The sequence below is a fragment of the Macaca thibetana genome, chromosome 14 (genome assembly GCF_024542745.1).
Source record: "Macaca thibetana thibetana isolate TM-01 chromosome 14, ASM2454274v1, whole genome shotgun sequence".
NCBI lineage: Eukaryota > Metazoa > Chordata > Mammalia > Primates > Cercopithecidae > Macaca > Macaca thibetana.
Window position 1 is genome coordinate 74584646 of NC_065591.1, and position 21027 is coordinate 74605672.

Genomic DNA, 21027 nt, shown 5'->3' on the forward strand with positions numbered 1-21027 from the left:
GTATGTATATATACACACACACACAGTCTACATATACATATATATACACACATACATATATATTTTTATATGTATGTATATATATGATATTAAAGCCAGGAGAATGATGGATAATATAGAGAGTAAGTATAGACTGCAAAGAGAAGTATAAGGACTGAGTCCTGCCACATATCAGTATTCAAAGGTCAAGATGATCAGGAGATTTTCAGTAAAGAAGGAGGCATACATACAAAAATCAGTAGCTTGTCTCCTTGTGACAATAATCCATTAGAAAGGAAAATAGGAGAAAATTTCCACTTGTATTCATAAAACATCTAAGAATAAATTTAACAAGAAAAGTATAAAATCTGTATAATGGAAAACCATAAAATCTCATAGAAAAATATAAAACAAAAACTAAGCAGAGAAGCTTGCCAAGTTTCAGTATAAGATTTCATTCACAACATAACAATTTCAGTCCTTTCCAATGCAATTGCAACTAGAATTTCAATGGATTTTTGTCTCCAAAAATGATTTTAAAGCAATCAAAAAAGTAAAAACAGCCAAAAAAATTTTATAAGTAAAAATAGTAAGAGAACTTGCTTTAAAAATATTAAAAGTTAGTATAACTCTCTTCATTTTCTCCTTCCCTTCCCTTCCCTTACAATTCAGTGCCAAGACATTAGGTGGCACCAAGCCAGGTCTGCAGTCAGAGAGGGGACCCAGAGTGACACAGAGTGGGATGCTGGAACCCAGGCAGGGTAAAGAGGGTGTCTGTACAGCAGGGCGCTCCATCACCCGAAATCTGAGCCCACAGGGGATGAGGAGGACATCCACATGTGGTAGCAGCCTGGTGTGAGGTATCCGAGTCAGAAGAGGGTGAGGAGGTCATCCCTACAGAGGAGAGGCCTTGTGTACAGTGTCATATGGTCTAGCCATGGTGGCTCACGCCTGTAATCCAGCACTTTGGAAGGCTATGGTGGGAGGATTGCTTGAGCCCAGGAGGTCCAGGCTTCAGTGAGCTTTGATAAGGTTACAACAGGTAGCTAGTTAGACATAAACAGGGCGGGAGAGAGTCCCCCCACTCCAGGAAAATTAGAGGAACATCAGGTGATGGTCAGGAGGTTGTTAACTGTCTCTTTAAAACAATAACTGGGCACAGCCAGCACCAGGGAAAGGTAGGCTCCCTATAGATAGGAAAAACCTGGAACTGGTGTAGCTTGCTGATAAGATTTCAGGAGTTGGGTAAGTGGGCTCACACATGCGCACTAAGAGGCAAAATGGCCGACTTTAACTGGTATATGACCTTCTAGGAACATTGGGCTGGTCAGGGAAGAATGTCTGAAGTGAGCATGCGTAACTCCAGTAAACACACTGTGCATGTGGTCCCTCCCAAACGCTGGCAGGCCCCTGCACATGCGGACTGCCCACCTCAAGGAAAGAATCAGAGCAGAAGGGATGCAAGACCCTGGAAGCATGCCAACATATAAAACTCCAAGTCAAAAGGTCAAACCCTGCACTTGTCCTTTAAGATGCCGGCTTTGCCCTCTTTTAACTGTACTTCACTTTTTTTTTCATACCTGCTCTAAAGCTTTTTAATAAACTTTCAGTCCTGCTCTGAAACTTGCCTTAGTCTCTTCTTCTGCCTTATGCCCCTCAATCGAATTCTTTATTCTGAGGAGGCAAGACTTGAGGCTGCTGCAGATCCATATGGATTTGCTGCCGGTAAATCAGATGCCTGCCATAGATAACAATGTCACCACTGCACTCCAGCCTGGGCGACACAGTGAGACTCCGTCTCAAAAAAATAAGAAATAAAAAAATATTTTTTTTATTTGGAAACAAAGAGTTTCAGATGGATAGTGTCTAAACAAGATGAGAAGGGCTTCTACATCAGGGTGAGCACCGTGCTGAGTATCAGAGCTCAAGTAGGGTGAGAAGGGGTCTGGCTGCATAGGAGGGCTGCTTGGTGCAGAGGTTTGAGGACTAGGAAGAGGAGGTCATCCACGAAAGCTGGCATGAGGTACTGGAGCCTGATCAGAGTGAGAAGGGTATCCATGTGGTGTTGGGTGGAGGTCAACCCCATATGAACCCTAGCAGGGTGAGAAGAGGGTCCATCAGGGGAAGGAGAGCTATGGTCTGAATATTTGTGCCTCCCTCATTCATATGTTGAAATCCTAACCCCTAAGGTGATGATATTGAAAGGTGGGGTCTTTGGGAGGTAATCAGGACATAAGCGCAGAGCATTCATAATTGAGATTAGAGCCCTTATAAAAGAGGCCCCAGAGAGCTAGCTCTTTTCTTTCTTTCTTTTTTTTATTTTTATTTTTATTTTTTTTATTTTTTTTTGAGACGGAGTCTTGCTCTGTAGCCCAGGCTGGAGTGCAGTGGCGCGATCTCGGCTCACCGCAAGCTCCACCTCCCAGGTTCACGCTATTCTCCTGCCTCAGCCTCCCAAGTAGCTGGGACTACAGGCGCCCGCCACCACGCCCAGATAATTTTTTGTATTTTTAGTAGAGACAGGGTTTCATCGTGTTAGCCAGGATGGTCTCGATCTCCTGACCTCGTGATCCACCCGCCTCAGCCTACCAAAGTGCTGGGATTACAGTCGTGAGCCACCACGCCCGGTCATTAGCGCTTTTCTTATACCATGTGAGGATACAGCTAAAAGGCACCATTTATTAATAAGAAGGCTGGGTCCTGACCAGTCACTGGATTTTTCAGTCACTAGTACTGTGAGAAATAAATTTTTGTTGTTTATTAGCTACCCAGTCTATGCATTTTGTTATAGCAGCCCAAACAGATTAATACAGGAGGCTTCCACCCAAGTAGAGTGAGAAGTAATACATGCTAAGAAAGGATGGTGTCATTGATGGAAGATTGGTTACATATGGGGAGATTGATCAAATAAGTAAATATATTAAGGATATTGAGAGCTGGTTTCTCATTGTTAGAAAAGAGAATTACAATTATGGAAAGGAATAAAACTAGCAGGAACCCTGTGATACTGGACTGAAATTGGAAGCATCATGGTTTTCAATATATAGTGATAGATGTAGAAATACATAGGTAGATAGATAGATAGATAGATAGATAGATAGATAGATAGATCACTATGGAAAGATAGAGATCGTTCCTAACTCTGTCCCCTGAGAGGGTCTGAGATCAGCAGCACTTCACTAGCTATGAGTACAATTCGTACCAATGTGTGGTTTCTAAAATACCACTCTCTAGGGAAAGAAACCAGGGCTCCTTGGATAAATGGCTGATTTCAGGGCTGGGGTACAGAAATTACAAGATAAGCCTAGAATATCTTGTGCTAAAAAACACAGGAGGGCTCAGAGAATGATGGAACCATCATGTCAAAAGGACAGAGAATTCAGCTTAAAGGGGTCCCTACTGACCAAATCAAAGAAAATTTGAGCAGCAAAATAAAAATAGTAACAAAGTATAACCCATTGAATACAATAAATAAATGAATAAATGAGAAGTTCAAAGGGAAACACATTATTTACAAATTTTCAAATTCCCTACCTATAAAATACTTATTTATTACAAAGTTAAAAATGAGTAAATTTAACTGTATAATCCGGCAGAGATAATCAAATGATTAAAGTAAACATCATTGGTAGCAGGACAAATTGAAATCATGCATTATCTAGTAAGATGCTGTGAAAACACAGCATCATTCCTGCTAGAGATGCATAACCTGAATCTAACCATGAGGAAATTTTATGCAGACCCAAACAGAAAGACATTCTACAAAATAACTGGCCAGTAATTGTCAAGAGTTTCAAGGTCATGAAAATTTAGGAAAGTCTGAGAAACTGGTTCACATTGAAGGAGTGATAATAACTAAATTTGAGGCTTGATTCTGAACTATAATTCCTGGCTATAAAGCATATTATTGGAGCAATTAGGGTAACTAATAGGATCTGAGGATTGGATGTTAATAATATGCCAATATTAATTTCCTGATTTTGATGATATATTGTTGTTATGGAGAATTGTCAGAATTGTGCACTAAAGTATTTGGAGGCAACAGGACATTGTGTCAGCAGCTTACTCTCAAGTGTTTAAGTTTTAAAAATCTGTGTATGTAACTTTTTTGGAAGTTTGCAGGTGTTTCAAACTTTTTTAATGAAGCTTTACAGTGAGCTGTAATGGCACCACTGCACTCCAGCCTGGGCTACAGAGACAGGCCTTGTCTCAAAACAAATGGTAATCATGAGGGATTGTTATTTTTAAAAAGAAAAGAAAAGAGATATTTTAAAGATAATAACGTTAAGAGTTCAATTAAAACACGAGCCATAGAGACACAATGTTTGGCAGTCTGTCTCAGTAAGAGTCTCTTGAGAAAATTAAATTCTACAAAAAATATCATGAATAACTTTTTTGAAAATTATCCTAACAATGGTATATAGTTAATACCATTTCTAAATGCAATGGTGAGATGTTAATCCATTACACACACAATGGTGTAAAATAATGGATACTTTACACCATTGGGTATATTTTACACAATGGATAATTCACACCATTGGATACTTTTACACAATGGATACTTTACACCATTGGGGCATAATTCCTTCATGGTATTCAGAATAGAGAGCCTAAGAAAGAGAAAAAGGTCAAGAAGAAAGCATGGGATCCTGGCTTGGAACCTGCAAAGCTGGGAGTTCTATTTACTGAAATTAGAAACACACAGATTCCCCCTCTTTTTGGTGTAGAAAGTTCTTCCACATCTAATGTACTGGCTCTTGTCCTTTCTGCCCAATCTACCTGGATGGCCCACCACCAAACTAGCTCCTCATATCCTAAAACAAAGTTCTTATTTTTCATTCTTCTACATCCCATCTCTACCCTCGGTTGATTGGACTTTACCCTGGAGATGACGAGAAGCCAGTGTTTTGTAACCTTCTCTTCAAGGTTGGGGTCTATATCGATGTACTTGTGCAATCTCACACCATAACACAGTGCCTGCCACAGGACAGGTGCTCTGTATTGAGTAAATAATTTGGAGTGCATTACTTATGATAACTAGACCATTTGGGTTTTTTTAAGCAAGAAAATGACAAGATTTGTATTTACAGGGATTACTCAGGCTACAGTGTACAGAATCTCCTAGAGTAGGATTTCTCAACGTCAGCACTACTGATATTTGGACTTGATAATTCTTTGTTGTGGAGAGTTGTTCTGTGCATTGCAGGATTTTTAGCAGCATCCCTGGCTTCTTCCACCAAATGCCAGGAATGTCCCACTGCCCCCAGTCGTGACAACCAAAATAGTCTCCCAGCATTGCAATGTCACCTACGAAGCGAAATTGCTGCTGGTTGAGAACCACTGTCCTAGAGGGAAAAGAGGAAAGATCAGTCAGATGGAGGGCGTTTACTGGATAAAGTTACAGGGGAAAGAGAGCAGTGCACTTACATTGATTGAAAATGTCTACCATGCGCTAGTCACTTTACATATGTTATCATAATTTAAAGTGGGGTATGTGAGACAAGACAACTCCACCTCCATCCCAACTGGCCCCTGAAATCCCTTCAGGGTAACCTAAGGTCAATCTCCCAAATTATTAAACCCTAAAACAAACACCATAACCTTCCCTGGCCCCATCCGAGTGCAGTGAAGCCTAATTCCCACGCCGTGTCAAAGAGTAGTGTTTGACATTACTCCATGGGTATTAAGTTATTCTGGGGAGGCTTCAAAATTACTTTCCAGTCAACTCCAAGGAGGAAACGGGCAGAGGTTCTTTGACACAAGCTGGTCAAACTCCAGGAGTTGGGTGACTTCTTCCTCTGCCCAAGCTCTCAGCCATCCTTGGGGAGCGTCTCCCGGGGGGTCCATGCAGTGGCTGAGCCAAGAGCTGAATGCTGTCGCTGGGTCAGTTTTCCTGGTGAGGTCCAATTCAGAGGCACCAGGCAGGTGCCCCTGCATTCGCTCAGCAGTCTGGCAACTCGGTCTGCCCCTCTGCTCTCACCAACGCCCGCTGGTTGCTGCTGGTATTAATAACATGAGCAGCAGGAGGCTTCGCACCAGGATCAGGGCTGTCTGGATAATTAGCCAGTGGCCTAGGACCAGTCAGTAAATTACTCTGTGACCTGAGAATCCAGCTGGCTACCACCATCACTCAGGCCTGCTCACTTTATTGCTCTCCCCTCCTGCTGTACTCTCTCTAGTTTACATTCAGAGCATTGATTTCATGCCTTTTTGTTTTCCCTCTTAGGGTGAGAAGTAGTCACTTTGGGGAGACTGGTTCTCAGGTCAGTGGGATGGCTGTAGTGACATGGGAAAGAGGAATATTGGAGTTTTTGTTTTGTGCAATCATTTAGTGTGTCCCAGCATGTCAGCACCTGCTCTCTGTGTCATTCCCAAATGCATTTCAATCTTTTTTATCAGAGTTGTGACATTCTCTAATAAACTGCATATATATATATATATATATATATTTGCGTACTGGAGAAGGAAAAGGTAGAGAAAAAACTCTCGTGTCACTCCCAACTTACACACTCCATGCCAGGACTATCAAATGGGAAAGTGCATTCAAGCTAATTTTCCCAAATGCTGTGGTCTTCTTGGGGCATTTGCACAAACTGTTTCCTTTGCCTAGAGTGCTATTTGTTCTCCCTTTTACCCCACTTTCACTCACCTTTCAAGTCTTTCTTTAGACATTACTCTCCCCAGGAAGCTTTTCCTAACCCATTTGGTTGCTCACTCCTGTGGGCTCCCAAAGCATCCTATTCCATATTATGTGACTAATCCCAGTTTGTTGCAATTACCTGTTTTCTTGTCTGTTATATCTTTCAGATCATGAGCTTGTGAGAACAAGAACCAGGCCACATCTGTACCAGGCCCCCATTTAAGTAGCCAATGAAAATTAATAAATAAACGTAGAAAGATAACAATAAATTCTACCTTCCAGGCAGACCTGATTCCCAGCTTTTACCCAGCCAAGGCACCCACTTGGACACCCAGCAGCGTTCTCCAAAGAGTTGTCACAAGCGTTCTCAATGGGAAACCTACAGCTTCAGCAGAACTTCCTTCTCACTTTCTGGAATTATCAACTGCATCTCTCCTGCTTTTCAACTCACCAATTTCTATAAATGCATCTGAAGATAATTCTGTACTTCTCACTTAATATTTACTTTAACACCATAATTAATCTAAAAAATGCAAATATTCTGCTTTGGCTGGTTAAACTCCCTTGTAACCTTGATTGAGACATTTACACGCATTCAGTTTTGATTTCCTCTTGCAGAGAATGAATTTGATCTTTTAAGTGCATTCCATCCTTAAAGTTTTCTGATTCTAAAATCTGAAGTATGTTTTGTAACCCTGTACCATAAAGGTAACAACAGATCCCACTTTGCTGCAAAATCTTTTTGACAGACGGGATATATAAGCAAAATAATTAATTAAAATATAAATTATTTTTATTTTTTCACCAAAGGGCCCATAAGGGAGATCACAGTTGTGCCCCTGCTTATTCCTCTAACCTGTTCCCACTCCACTACTAACTGCTTCCAGTTCCTGTCTGCACAAATGCTTTCCTGGCCAAGGTGCTTTCACCTGTGCCGTTCCCTCTGCTCAGAATGCCCTTACTCCTCTGTGTACCTAGCAAACTTCCAGTTCTGTGTTGAAACCCACCTATGGCCACATCTTCCAGGAAGTCTCTTTTAACTTGGGACAGAGCACCAAACAATGGGGAAGAGTTCGGAATGGGAAGTCAAGCAGACCCAGGACTCTAATTCGGCCCACCACGTGCCAGCTGTGATACTATGGGAATGTGACTGACTTGATCTGACTGAGCCTCAGTTTCCTCATCTGTGAATGGGATGATAGTAGTTCCTACCTCCTGGGGCTGTTGGGATTGAATGAGGTCACTCAAGCAAAGGATTTGGCTCACCTCCAAGCAAGTAATATGCACTATATGAGGTTTAGCTATTATTAATTTTCCCAAGTTAGAATTAATCATTTCTAATACAAATTTTTTAGCTGCACCTTACATGTCTGCCTCCCTACAACACTGCGAACTTCTTAAAAGTCAGAGACTTACTTACTCCTATCTGTATCTCCAGAACTCTGCATAACACCCAGCACGTAAGTAGTCAATAAATGCTTTATGGAGCTAAATTAAATTATACATCTAGAAGAGTATTCTTCAAAGAACAAGATTTAAAACTTTAAAATAAAAAATTACAAGTGTGCAACATGTTATGTGATAATATTCCAGATTGGTGGGACACTTTTATGTTCATGTTCCCATTTTCATTTCGATTCTCACATGAATTAATATGGTAAGCATTATTATCAGTAGTTCACAAATGAGAGAGCAGAGGACCAGAAGAATTTAATTTTGGCCTGAAGTTACAGAGGAGGTTGCAGAACTCAAACCCCTATCACTTTTATTCCCTCTTATGTTTCTCTTGCCCACCTCCCCCCAAAGAAAAATAGCTAAGCCACTTTTTTTTTTTTTTTTTTGAGATGGAATTTTGCTCTTGTTGCCTAGGCTGAAGTGCAATGGCGCGATCTCAGCTCACTGCAACCTCCACCTCCCGGGTTCAAGCAATTCTCCTGCCTCAGCCTCCCAAGTAGCTGGGATTATAGGCGTGTACCACCGTGCCCAGCTAATTTTGTATTTTTCAGTACAGACAGGGTTTCACCATGTTGATCAGGCTGGTCACTCTTAAAACTCAGGTGTAAGATTTTATTTTAAACATCAATAAGTGATCTGACACCCAGCACCTAATGAAAGCAAGTGCTGGGAAGCTGACCCTTCTCTGAGATGCCATACCAATGGTGACCACAGTCCTTGCTTCTCAGGATTCCCTGGAGCTAGCATGCCATGTGCTATACGTTTAGCCCTCAGCATTCAGAGTGGACATTGCTTTCTGTCTGTGCTTCGAACTCCTTCAGCTTTTCCTGTGCTTTTGTGCAGCTGAGAAGGTGAAGCATACGGGTATCAAAAGCTGCAAACAGTCCCTACCTCTGGAGGCAGGCATTTACTAGAAGAAAGAACGGACCAATGGCTTCCCAGAGCATTGTTCAGCCACATTAGAGAAAGGATTAAGCAGATACATTCAGCTATTCTAACAGATTTTCTTTAAGCCTTGAATACGCCTCTCACACTCACTCAGATAATCACATTAGTTTTGTCATTAAAAGATCCCTTTTATAGAAAGTACCTAAACCGCTTAAACCACCCAGAGAGGTTGCATACATTATCAAACACCAAGACAAACAAAAGGGATTTTCTGTCCCACATCTCAGTTTTCCTTTTTCCTCAAAAAATTTGGGAAATGAAGGTAGAAATGATTTTGCAGATGGTCAGTGGCTGCACAGCAACCCTCACTCCTTCCTTCCCTGGATAGTCCCTCTGCAATCAGAACTGGGAAGACTGGAAAACGACTTCAGCATTGAGGCTGGCAGAAAACAGCTTAGAAAGAGATGAAGACAGCAAGGGCAAGGAGGGGGTAGAAAGGAGTGTGCTTGCCTCTCTGCCACAGGAAATTGCATTTGAAACTGAAAAACAGTAGAAAAGCACAGGACTTGGAATCAGGCAACTACCACTTACTAGATCTGTGGTGACGGTTGGGGAGAGAAGGGAGTCACTTCGTTTATCTTGCCTCGTGGTCCTCATTTATAAAATTGAGACAATATGTATTTCTCCTCCCACTCAGGGTGTTTGTGGGACTAAAATGAGAAAAGGTAAGCAGAAGAGTTCTGAGGTCTATAAAGTATGATTCAAGCATTAAAGAGGAGATTTTATTCATTTCTTTTTTAAATAGGCCCCATGATAGAAGCTACGTGTTTTGGGGTTTGTTTTGTTTTTTCACAGTAACATGTGGTGCCTAACCACTGGCATATAATGAGTGCTTAACAACTTCTTCTCAATGAATAGTGCTTTTACTGTCTTTCCCTCAAGTCCCCAACCATGCTGCAAACTCTCATCCCTCTAATCGCAGTTTGAATGTTACTTCTCCTTTAAAGCCTTCCTCAGAACTTTAGGATGAGTTCATCACATCTGCATTCACACTCCCACAGCATCCTAAATGCAACACAGATTCTTAGCCCAATGTATGTAATCATCTGACATTGTGACTCTTTCCCCAGGAGCCTTGAGCTCCTTGAGAACACTGAGCTTTACCTTTAAACAGTTGAACTCCTTCCCACTATACCTGCACAAAGTTGCTATTGAATAAATGTTTGAGTGAATCAGTGATAAGTAAACAAACAATCCAAAGAATTGGGGTTATTTGGTCCAGAAAAGAGGAAGTATCTCTGGAATCAGCCCCCAAAATAAAGTTTATTAAATTTGTAATTAATGTCTACACTAGACATTGTGCTATTGTGCTGTTTAGAGGATAAAGTGTAAGGTTATTGAGTTAATAATCAGTTTTTCATTTCGTATGCAGGGTAAAACTTATGATGGGAAAATTTTAGGTTGGACTCAGTTAATATCAACCCTATTGCCATTTGGGGCCAGTTAATTCTTTGTTATGCGGGAGCTGTCCTATGTATTGTAAGATGTTCAGCATCATCTCTGGTCTGTAGCAGGGATGTAACTGGCACACCCCCACCCCAGCTGCGACAACTAAAACCATCTCTAGCATTGCCAGCTCTCCTCTAGGAGGCAAAATTGCTACAAGTTGAGAACCACTGTTTTAGACCTAAAGAACAAATTCCTGCAGGTGAGGGCTCTGTAGCGTCAGAAAAGGAGACAAAAGAGATGGTAGATATGAATGTAAGCTCCTTAAAGGTAAAGCAGATGGATGTTTTACTGATTTATATTTTACCTTCCATTTTGAAGGGAGGTAGATTGACCAAATGAACTGACATCATATGGTAACATATAAAATGTCTTCTGTTAACTGTAAAGGAGACTTCTGAAATAGTAATAATCTGATAGTTATTTGATGATGAGACGCCATTTATCAAATAACCTGGCTTCTTCCACTTCCGTAAACTTATTCAAGGACACTTACTGCACATTCTCAGTGTCATGGCATTTTCTTTTCTTTTTTTGGGGGGGTGGGGGGAGGAAATGTCTTCTTTATTTTTTTTAAATTTTTTTTATTATTATTATACTTTAAGTTCTAGGGTACATGTGCATAACATGCAGGTTTGTTACATATGTATACTTGTGCCATGTTGGTGTGCTGCACCCATCAACTCGTCAGCACCCATCAACTCATCCTTTACATCAGGTGTAACTCCCAATGCAATCCCTCCCCCATCTCCCCTCCCCATAATAGGCCCTGGTGTGTGATGTTCCCCTTCGCGAGTCCAAGTGATCTCATTGTTCAGTTCCCACCTATGAGTGAGAACATGCGGTGTTTGGTTTTCTGTTCTTGCGATAGTTTGCTGAGAATGATGGTTTCCAGCTTCATCCATGTCCCTGCAAAGGACACAAACTCATCCTTTTTTATGGCTGCATAGTATTCCATGGTGTATATGTGCCACATTTTCTTTATCCAGTCTGTCACTGATGGACATTTGGGTTGATTCCAAGTCTTTGCTATTGTGAATAGTGCCACAATAAACATACGTGTGCATGTGTCTTCATAGCAGCATGATTTATAATCCTTTGGGTATATACCCAGTAATGGGATGGCTGGGTCATATGGTACTTCAGTTCTAGATTCTTGAGGAATCGCATACTGTTTTCCATAATGGTTGAACTAGTTTACAATCCCACCAACAGTATAAAAGTGTTCCTATTTCTCCACAACCTCTCCAGCACCTGTTGTTTCCTGACTTTTTGATGATTGCCATTCTAACTGGTGTGAGATGGTATCTCATTGTGGTTTTGATTTGCATTTCTCTGATGGCCAGTGACGACGAGCATTTTTTCATGTGTCTGTTGGCTGTATGCATGTATTCTTTTGAGAAATGTCTGTGCATATCCCTTGCCCACTTTTTGATGGGGTTGTTTGCTTTTTTCTTGTAAATTTGTTTGAGTTCTTTGTAGGTTCTGGATATTAGCCCTTTGTCAGATGAGTAGATTGCAAAAATGTTCTCCCATTCTGTAGGTTGCCTGTTCACTCTGATGGCAGTTTCTTTTGCTGTGCAGAAGCTCTTTAGTTTAATTAGATCCCATTTGTCAATTTTGGCTTTTGTTGCCGTTGCTTTTGGTGTTTTAGACATGAAGTCCTTGCCCATGCCTATGTCCTGAATGGTATTATCTAGGTTTTCTTCTAGGGTTTTTGCCGTATTAGGTCTAACATTTAAATCTCTAATCCATCTTGAATTAATTTTCGTATAAGGAGTAAGGAAAGGATCCAGTTTCAGCTTTCTACTTATGGCTAGCCAATTTTTGCCAGCACCATTTATTAAATAGGGAATCCTTTCCCCATTTCTTGTTTTTCTCAGGTTTGTCAAAGATCAGATGGGTGTAGATGTGTGGTATTATTTCTGAGGACTCTGTTCTGTTCCGTTGGTCTATATCTCTGTTTTGGTACCAGTACCATGCTGTTTTGGTTACTGTAGCCTTGTAGTACAGTTTGAAGTCAGGTAGCGTGATGCCTCCAGCTTTGTTCTTTTGACTTAGGATTGTCTTCACAATGTGGGTTCTTCTTTGGTTCCATAAGAACTTTAAAGCAGTTTTTTCCAATTCTGTGAAGAAAGTCATTGGTAGCTTGATGGGGATGGCATTGAATCTATCAATTACCTTGGGCAGTATGGTCATTTTCACGATATTGATTCTTCCTATCCATGAGCATGGTATGTTCTTCCATTTGTTTGTGTCCTCTTTTTATTTCACTGAGCAGTGGTTTGTAGTTCTCCTTGAAGAGGTCCTTTACATCCCTTGTAAGTTGGATTCCTAGGTATTTATTCTGTGTGAAGCAATTGTGAATGGAAGTTTATTCATGATTTGGCTCTGTGTTTGTCTGTTACTGGTGTATAAGAATGCTTGTGATTTTTGCACATTAATTTTGTATCCTGAGACTTTGCTGAAGTTGCTTATCAGCTTAAGGAGATTTTGGGCTGAGATGATGGAGTTTTCTAAATATACAATCATGTCATCTGCAAACAGGGACAATTTGACTTCTTCTTTTCCTAACTGAATACCCTTGATTTCTTTCTCTTGCCTGATTGCCCTAGCCAGAACTTCCAACACTATGTTGAATAGGAGTGGTGAGAGAGGGCATCCCTGTCTTGTGCCAGTTTTCAAAGGGAATTTTTCCAGTTTTTGCCCATTCAGTATGATATTGGCTGTGGGTTTGTCATAAATAGCTCTTATTATTTTTAGATACATTCCATCAATACCGAATTTATTGAGAGTTTTTAGCATGAAGGACTGTTGAATTTTGTCAAAGGCCTTTTCTGCATCTATTGAGATAATCATGTGGTTTTTGTCTTTGGTTCTGTTTATATGCTGGATTATGTTTACTGATTTGCGTATGTTGAACCAGCCTTGCATCCCAGGGATGAAGCCCACTTAATCATGGTGGATAAACTTTTTGATGTGCTGCTGTATTCGGTTTGCCAGTATTTTGTTGAGGATTTTTGCATCAATGTTCATCAGGGATATTGGTCTAAAATTCTCTTTTTTTGTTGTGTCTCTGCCAGGCTTTGGTATCAGGATGATGTTGGCCTCATAAAGTGAGTTAGGGAGGATTCCCTCTTTTTCTATTGATTGGAATAGTTTCAGAAGGAATGGTACCAGCTCCTCCTTGTACCTCTGGTAGAATTCAGCTGTGAATCCATCTGGTCCTGGACTTTTTTTTGTTGGTAGACTATTAATTATTGCCTCAATTTCAGAGCCTGCTATTGGTCTATTCAGGGATTCAACTTCTTCCTGGTTTAGTCTTGGGAGAGTGTAATTGTCCAGAAAATTATCCATTTCTTCTAGATTTTCTAGTTTATTAGCATAGAGGTGTTTATAGTATTCTCTGATGGTAGTTTGTATTTCTGTGGGGTCAGTGATGATATCCCCTGTATCATTTTTATTGCGTCTATTTGATTCTTCTCTCTTTTCTTCTTTATTAGTCTTGCTAGCGGTCTATCATTTTGTTGATCTTTTCAAAAAACCAACTCCTGGATTCATTGATTTTTTGGAGGGCTTTTTGTGTCTCTATCTCCTTCAGTTCTGCTCTGATCTTACTTATTTCTTGCCTTCTGCTAGCTTTTGAATGTGTTTGCTCTTGCTTCTCTAGTTCTTTTAATTGTGATGCTAGAGTGTCAATTTTAGATCTTTCCAGCTCTCTCTTGTGGTCATTTAGTGCTACAAATTTCCCTCTACACACTGCTTTAAATGTGTCCCAGAAATTCTAGTATGTTGTATCTTTGTTCTCATTGGTTTCAAAGAACATCTTTATTTCTGCCTTCATTTCGTTATGTACCCAGTAGTCATTCAGGAGCAGGTTGTTCAGTTTCCATGTAGTTGAGTGGTTTTGATTGAGTTTCTTAGTCCTGAGTTCTAGTTTGATTGCACTGTGGTCTGAGAGACAGTTTGTTATAATTTCTGTTCTTGTACATTTGCTAACGAGTGCTTTACTTCCAATTATGTGGTCAATTTTGGAATAAGTGTGATGTGGTGCTGAGAAGAATGTATATTCTGTTGATTTGGGGTGGAGAGTTCTGTAGATGTCTGTTAGGTCTGCTTGCTGCAGAGATGAGTTCAATTCCTGGATATCCTTGTTAACTTTCTGTCTCGTTGATCTGTCTAATTTTGACAGTGGGGTGTTGAAGTCTCCCGTTATTATTGTATGGGAGTCTAAGTCTCTTTGTAAGTCTCTAAGGACTTGCTTTATGAATCTGGGTGCTCCTGTATTGGGTGCATATATATTTAGGATAGTTAGCTCTTCCTGATGAATTGATCCCTTTACCATTATGTAATGGCCTTCTTTGTCTCTTTTGATCTTTGATGGTTTAAAGTCTGTTTTATCAGAGACTAGGATTGCAACGCCTGCTTTTTTTTGTTTTCCATTTGCTTGGTAGATTTTCCTCCATCCCTTTATTTTGAGCCTATGTGTGTCTCTGCATATGAGATGGGTCTCCTGAATACAGCAAACTGATGGTCTTGACTCTTTATCCAGTTTGCCAGTCTGTGTCTTTTAATTGGACCATTTAGTCCATTTACATTTAAGATTAATATTGTTATGTGTGAACTTGATCCTGTCATTATGATATTAACTGGTTATTTTGCTCGTTAGTTGACACAGTTTCTTCCTAGCATCGATGGTCTTTACATTTTGGCATGTTTTTGCAATGGCTGGTACCGGTTGTTCCTTTCCATGTTTAGTGCTTCCTTCAGGGTCTCTTGTAAGGCAGGCCTGGTGGTGACAAAATCTCTAAGCATTTGCTTATCTGTAAAGGATTTTATTTCTCCTTCACTTATGAAACTTAGTTTGGCTGGATATGAAATTCTGGGTTGAAAAGTCTTTTCTTTAAGAATGTTGAATATTGGCCCCCACTCTCTTCTGGCTTGTAGAGTTTCTGCCGAGAGATCTGCTGTTAGTCTGATGGGCTTCCCTTTGTGGGTAACCCAACCTTTCTCTCAGGCTGCCCTTAACAGTTTTTCCTTCATTTCAACTTTGGTGAATATGACAATTATATGTCTGACAATTATGTGTCTTGGAGTTGCTCTTCTCAAGGAGTATCTTTGTGGCATTCTCTGTATTTCCTGAATTTGAATGTTGGCCTGCCTTACTAGGTTGGGGAAGTTCTCCTGGATGATATCCTGAAAAGTGTTTTCCAACTTGGTTCCATTTTCCCCGTCACTTTCAGGCACCCCAATCAGACGTAGATTTGGTCTTTTCACATAATCCCATACTTCTTGAAAGCTTTGTTCATTTCTTTTTCCTCTTTTTTCTTTAGACTTCTCTTCTCGCTTCATTTCATTTGTTTGATCCTCAATCGCTGATATTCTTTCTTCCAGTTGATCGAGTCAGTTACTGAAGCTTGCGCATTTGTCACGTATTTCTCGTGTCATGGTTTTAATCTCTGTCAGTTCATTTATGGCCTTCTCTGCATTGATTATTCTAGTTATCCATTCTTCCATTCTTTTTTCAAGATTTTTAGTTTCTTTGCGCTGGGTATGTAATTCCTCCTTTAGCTCTGAGAAGTTTGATGGACTGAAGCCTTCTTCTCTCAACTCATCAAAGTCATTCTCCGTCCAGCTTTGATCCATTGCTGGCGATGAGTTGCGTTCCTTTGGAGGGGGAGATGCGCTCTTTTTTTTTGAATTTCCAGCTTTTCTGCCCTGCTTTTTCCCCATCTTTGTGGTTTTATCTGCCTTTGGTCTTTGATGATGGTGACGTACTGATGGGGTTTTGGTGTGGGTGTCCTTCCTGTTTGTTAGTTTTCCTTCTAACAGTCAGGACCCTCAGCTGTAGGTCTGTTGGAGATTGCTTGAGGTCCACTCCAGACCCTGTTTGCCTGGGTGTCAGGAGCAGAGGCTGCCGAAGATAGAATATTGCTGAACAGCGAGTGTACCTGTCTGATTCTTGCTTTGGAAGCTTCGTCTCAAGGGTGTACCCTGCCATGTGAGGTGTGGGGTGTCGGTCCGCCCCTAGTGGGGGATGTCTCCCAGTTAGGCTACTCAGGGGTCAGGGACCCAGTTGAGCAGGCAGTCTGTCCCTTCTCAGATCTCAACCTCCATGTTGGGAGATCCACTGCTCTCTTCAAAGCTGTCAGACAGGGTCATTTGCATCTGCAGAGGTTTCTGCTGCTTTTTTTGTTTGTTTGTTTAGCTGTGCCCTGTCCCCAGAGGTGGAGTCTACAGAGACAGGCAGGCCTCCTTGAGCTGCTGTGGGCTCCACCCAGTTCAAGCTTCCCAGCGGCTTTGTTTACCTACTTAAGGCTCAGCAATGGTGGGTGCCCCTCCCCCAGCCTCGCTGCTGCCTTGCCGTTAGATCGCAGACTGCTGTGCTAGCAATGAGGGAGGCTCCGCCAGCGTGGGACCCTCCCAGCCAGGTGTGGGATATAATCGCCTGGTGTGCCATTTGCTAAGACCATTGGTAAAGTGCAGTACTGGGGTGGGAGTTACCCGATTTTCCAGGTGTTGTGTGTCTCAGTTCCCCTGGCTAGGTAAAGGGATTCCCTTCCCCCTTGCACTTCCCAGGTGAGGTGATGCCTCGCCCTGCTTCAGTTCTCTCTGGTCGGGCTGCAGCAGCTGACCAGCACTGATTGTCCGGCACTCCGTAGTGAGAGGAACCCGGTACCTCAGTTGAAAATGCAGAAATCACCCGTGTTCTGTGTCACTGGCGCTGGGAGCTGGAGACTGGAGCTGTTCCTATTCGGCCATCTTGCTTCTATTATCCTATATCTCCTTAGCACACAGCTTCATTTAGAGTTTAGTATCTTGGAGTTATTGATGGATTTTTTTTTTAACCTTCCTTTGTACCTCTACATTTTAGGAGTTACAAAACACAGATAACAGTTAACACCACTCCCCCAAATGAACAGAGGTAATTTAGTAACAGATGCCAACCTCTCTGTATTGGAAGAAGCTCCTGGTTGCTTGTCTTGACTCTGCCTCCCAAGGCTGAGGAGCCTAGTTCACCTCTAAGCCAAGTAGGATGAGAGTATTTTTGGTGTCTGAGCTCATTTTCAAATCTACTTCATTTGTGTTACCATACATTATTCCTTCCCCTGTTCAACTGTCTACTAAGACATTTAAACTGGCCAAGAGACATTTATTTAGCAAAATTTTGGCTGCAAATGTTTCTCCAAATACTATAATCTATTTCTAAATTAAATCAGATTAGCAAAAATGTATATACCTGTAATATAGTTCCTTTGTTCACTGTAAAATAATTGTTATACTCTGGTGTTATGACTTTCATCTATACTGAAAGGTTGTACAAGTATGAAGACAATGAAATCTATAAATATATGAAGAGAGATTAGATCACTCACTCATACTTTTCCCATTTCTGAGGTCCTTCCAGTAAGTTCCTGCATGGACTTCTGCAGATTAATTGGTCTGTTTTTATCTGCTGCATAGAGTAAACTGCTTTCATTTTTGTTTTCTGCTAGAAAGCTTAGAGCCAGATTTTCTTAGCCCTCATTTTCAGAAAATATATAGACTTCTATGGCAGTATTTCCCAACACGTGTTCAACAGAGCACTAGTTTCTCAAATGTTGCATTTAAAAAGGAGTTTCAGATCAAATAAATTTGAGAAATGTCACATTCTTGTTGATTCACAATGCGTGAAATGTTACATGAAAAAGGGATCAAATAAGTTTTGGAAAAAAAACCTTAGTTTTGGAAAGTTTTTTATTGATTCACAATGTTTACAGCGTATTAAAGGTTTGAGAGATTTGGTAATAAAGATAATCTGTTTAAACTTGTTTCAACCATGTTCCACGTTCAAATACTTTTGCTCATGGTATCCCTTTTTTATGTAACACCTGCTAACATCTGGCCTTAATAGCATTCTGTGGAATCCAATTGCTAAATCCCGCTTTATGGTTTCCATTCCTAGATCCATTTTACATCTCTAACCCTTTTAAATCTCTTATGTCCCACTTGTGCTGTGTTCAATGTGTGTATATATATATATATTAGATGGAGTCTTGCTCTGTCACCCAGGCTGGAGTGCAGTGGCGCGATCTCGGCTCACTGCGACCTCCACCTCCAAGGTTCAAGCAATTCTCCTGCCTCAGCCTCCCGAGTAGCTGGGACTACAGGCACATGCCACTATGCCTGCTTAATTTTTTGTATTTTTAGTAGAGATGGGGCTTCACCATGTGAGCCAGAATGGTCTTGATCTCCTGACCTCATGATCCTCCCGCCTCAGCCTCCCAAAGTGCTGGGATTACAGGTGTGAGCCACCATGCCCAGCCTCAATGTGTATCTTTAGATCACCTGAAATCCTTTCAGAACAAGGTGTGACAAAAATAAATGAATAATAAACATGTTGAGCTGTACGATCTTGTGTTGGGATTCACTCAGGATGGTGGCAGAAATATTAAAGGGAAATATTAGGGAAAGTTATAGGGAATAGTCACAATCCTTTTTGGAAGGCCGAAAGGTTACATAGCTTCTAATAGTTGAACAGGCTGAAGGCAGCCGGTTCTTACCTTAGAGCATTAGGTCATAGGGTAAATACTATGGACAATAGAGGCTTCCCCAGTTAAGTCTGTTTACCCTACCTCCATTAACTAACCTTTCAGCCAGATGGCCCTCTCCAGGGGGAGGTCTACCAGGAATATTGCCCCCTAATGGTATTTACTTTAAACTGCGGTACCTGAGCTTTAATCATGCGTAGAACTACTCTCTTAACCATGTTAATTATCCACAAGTGTGTGGACTCAAAGCTTCTGTTGTTAATTGTAAACTAAATAAATGCCTGGAGTGCAAACTGCTCAGGCCGGCCACAGTGACAAACCTCTCTTGGTGTGCAGGCAGTCGGACACTCAGCAGGACTGGCAAAAAAGAATATCTGTGTGTCAATGTACTTTTTATTCATCCGTTGTTTAGGCCAGGGTCTGTGGGCAAACCCCTGCAGCTAATGCCCTCTTGTGAGAAGCAATACCTCAACCTTGGGCAAGTAACTTTCACATTTGAGTTTCTTGTTAAAGATGTTAGCCACATTAAACAAACACATAGAGCTAAATGATCCCAAGATTGCTTTCCAGGTCTGCTGTTGGAAGATTCTATCTTTCCATTCCCATTATTAAAGGTAGCAAAGTTTATTGACACCAATCCCCCCGCATCCTTTTTTTTTTTTTTTTTTTTTGAGACAGGGTCTCTCTCTGTCACCCAGGCCGGAGTGCAGTGGCATGATCGTGGCCCACAGCAGCCTTGACCTCCCAGACTCAAGTGATCCTCCCACTTCAGCCTCTTGGGTAGCTGGGACTACAGGCATGCACCACCATGCTCAACTAATTTTTTTAAAGAAATTTTTTGCAAGGCAATACACGATATTGCCCAGGCTGGTCTGGAACTCCTGGGCTCAAATGATCCTCCCGCCTCAGCCTTCCAAAGTGCTGGGGTTATAGGTGTAAGCTACCATGCCGAGCCCCAACTCGTTCTTTGGCTCCTTGAATGGCTGTGTTCAATGTTCTGTTCCCACCTAACATCAAGGCAAAATTACATGCAACTACCTTGACAGAGAGTTCCTGCTTGATAGAGTGGAAGAGGGAGCCGGGCACATGCAGTTCAACTGAGGGTAAATCAGAAAGTCCAAGTTCCAGAGGTACTAAGTACTGGAGATGCCCTTTCCAAAATCCAGGGAAGCCAAGGGCACGAGGTCACATGGGCACATCAGAGCTCTGAAAGGTACATGGCTATACAAAGAGATCAACAGAAATCTTGACCTTTCTGCCCTAAAATGTATTCATTAAATATAAATGTATGGAGGGCCTACTGAGTCCTGGCTGCCAGGACCTGTGCTAGATGCTGATTATTAGAAGGAATAAGACATAGTCCTTGTCTTCAGAGAGCTTGGCTTTCCTAAAAACAGGGTGAGAACACTAAGCAAAGTATTATAACTTAGGATATGTATACCAAATTAGAGGTGGTCAGGTACTGTTTACAGTGCTACAAAAGAAGACAGACAATCCCCACCTTGGTGGAGTTTACATTCAGGCTCACACACTAAGTGTAAACCTGGTTCTTTGAGAGCACAGACAAGGAATTACTTCCTTTAGGAAAGCTGGGAAAGACTTCAGAGGGAAGGTAATCAAATTGTTCTGGGCTTTAAATGATGCACAGCAGTTTACCAGTAAAAAACATATTGGAGGTTAGTGCTGAGAAAGGAATTTTAAATAGAAGAGCAGTATTTCAGAACGATGAGTTTGATATAGCCATAGTGCAGGGTTATTAGGAAAGTGAAGGGTGGCAGTAAAAATGGGAAATGAGTCCAGAGAATTAATTTAAGGAAAGGCTGTAGTGGGGCTCAAGTGGTGTCTTGGATCAGTGGAGTCATATGTAGAGGAATTAGGATGTTTGGGTATTTCTTTAAAAAGTATCAGGGTAAGGACACTACACAATGAGCTCCTGAAGTATGTTTCCCAAACACCAGCTCCTTGAGCCCATGCTTTGATTGCCATCTACTCACCATGACTCTCCAGCACAGACTGAGTCAAATT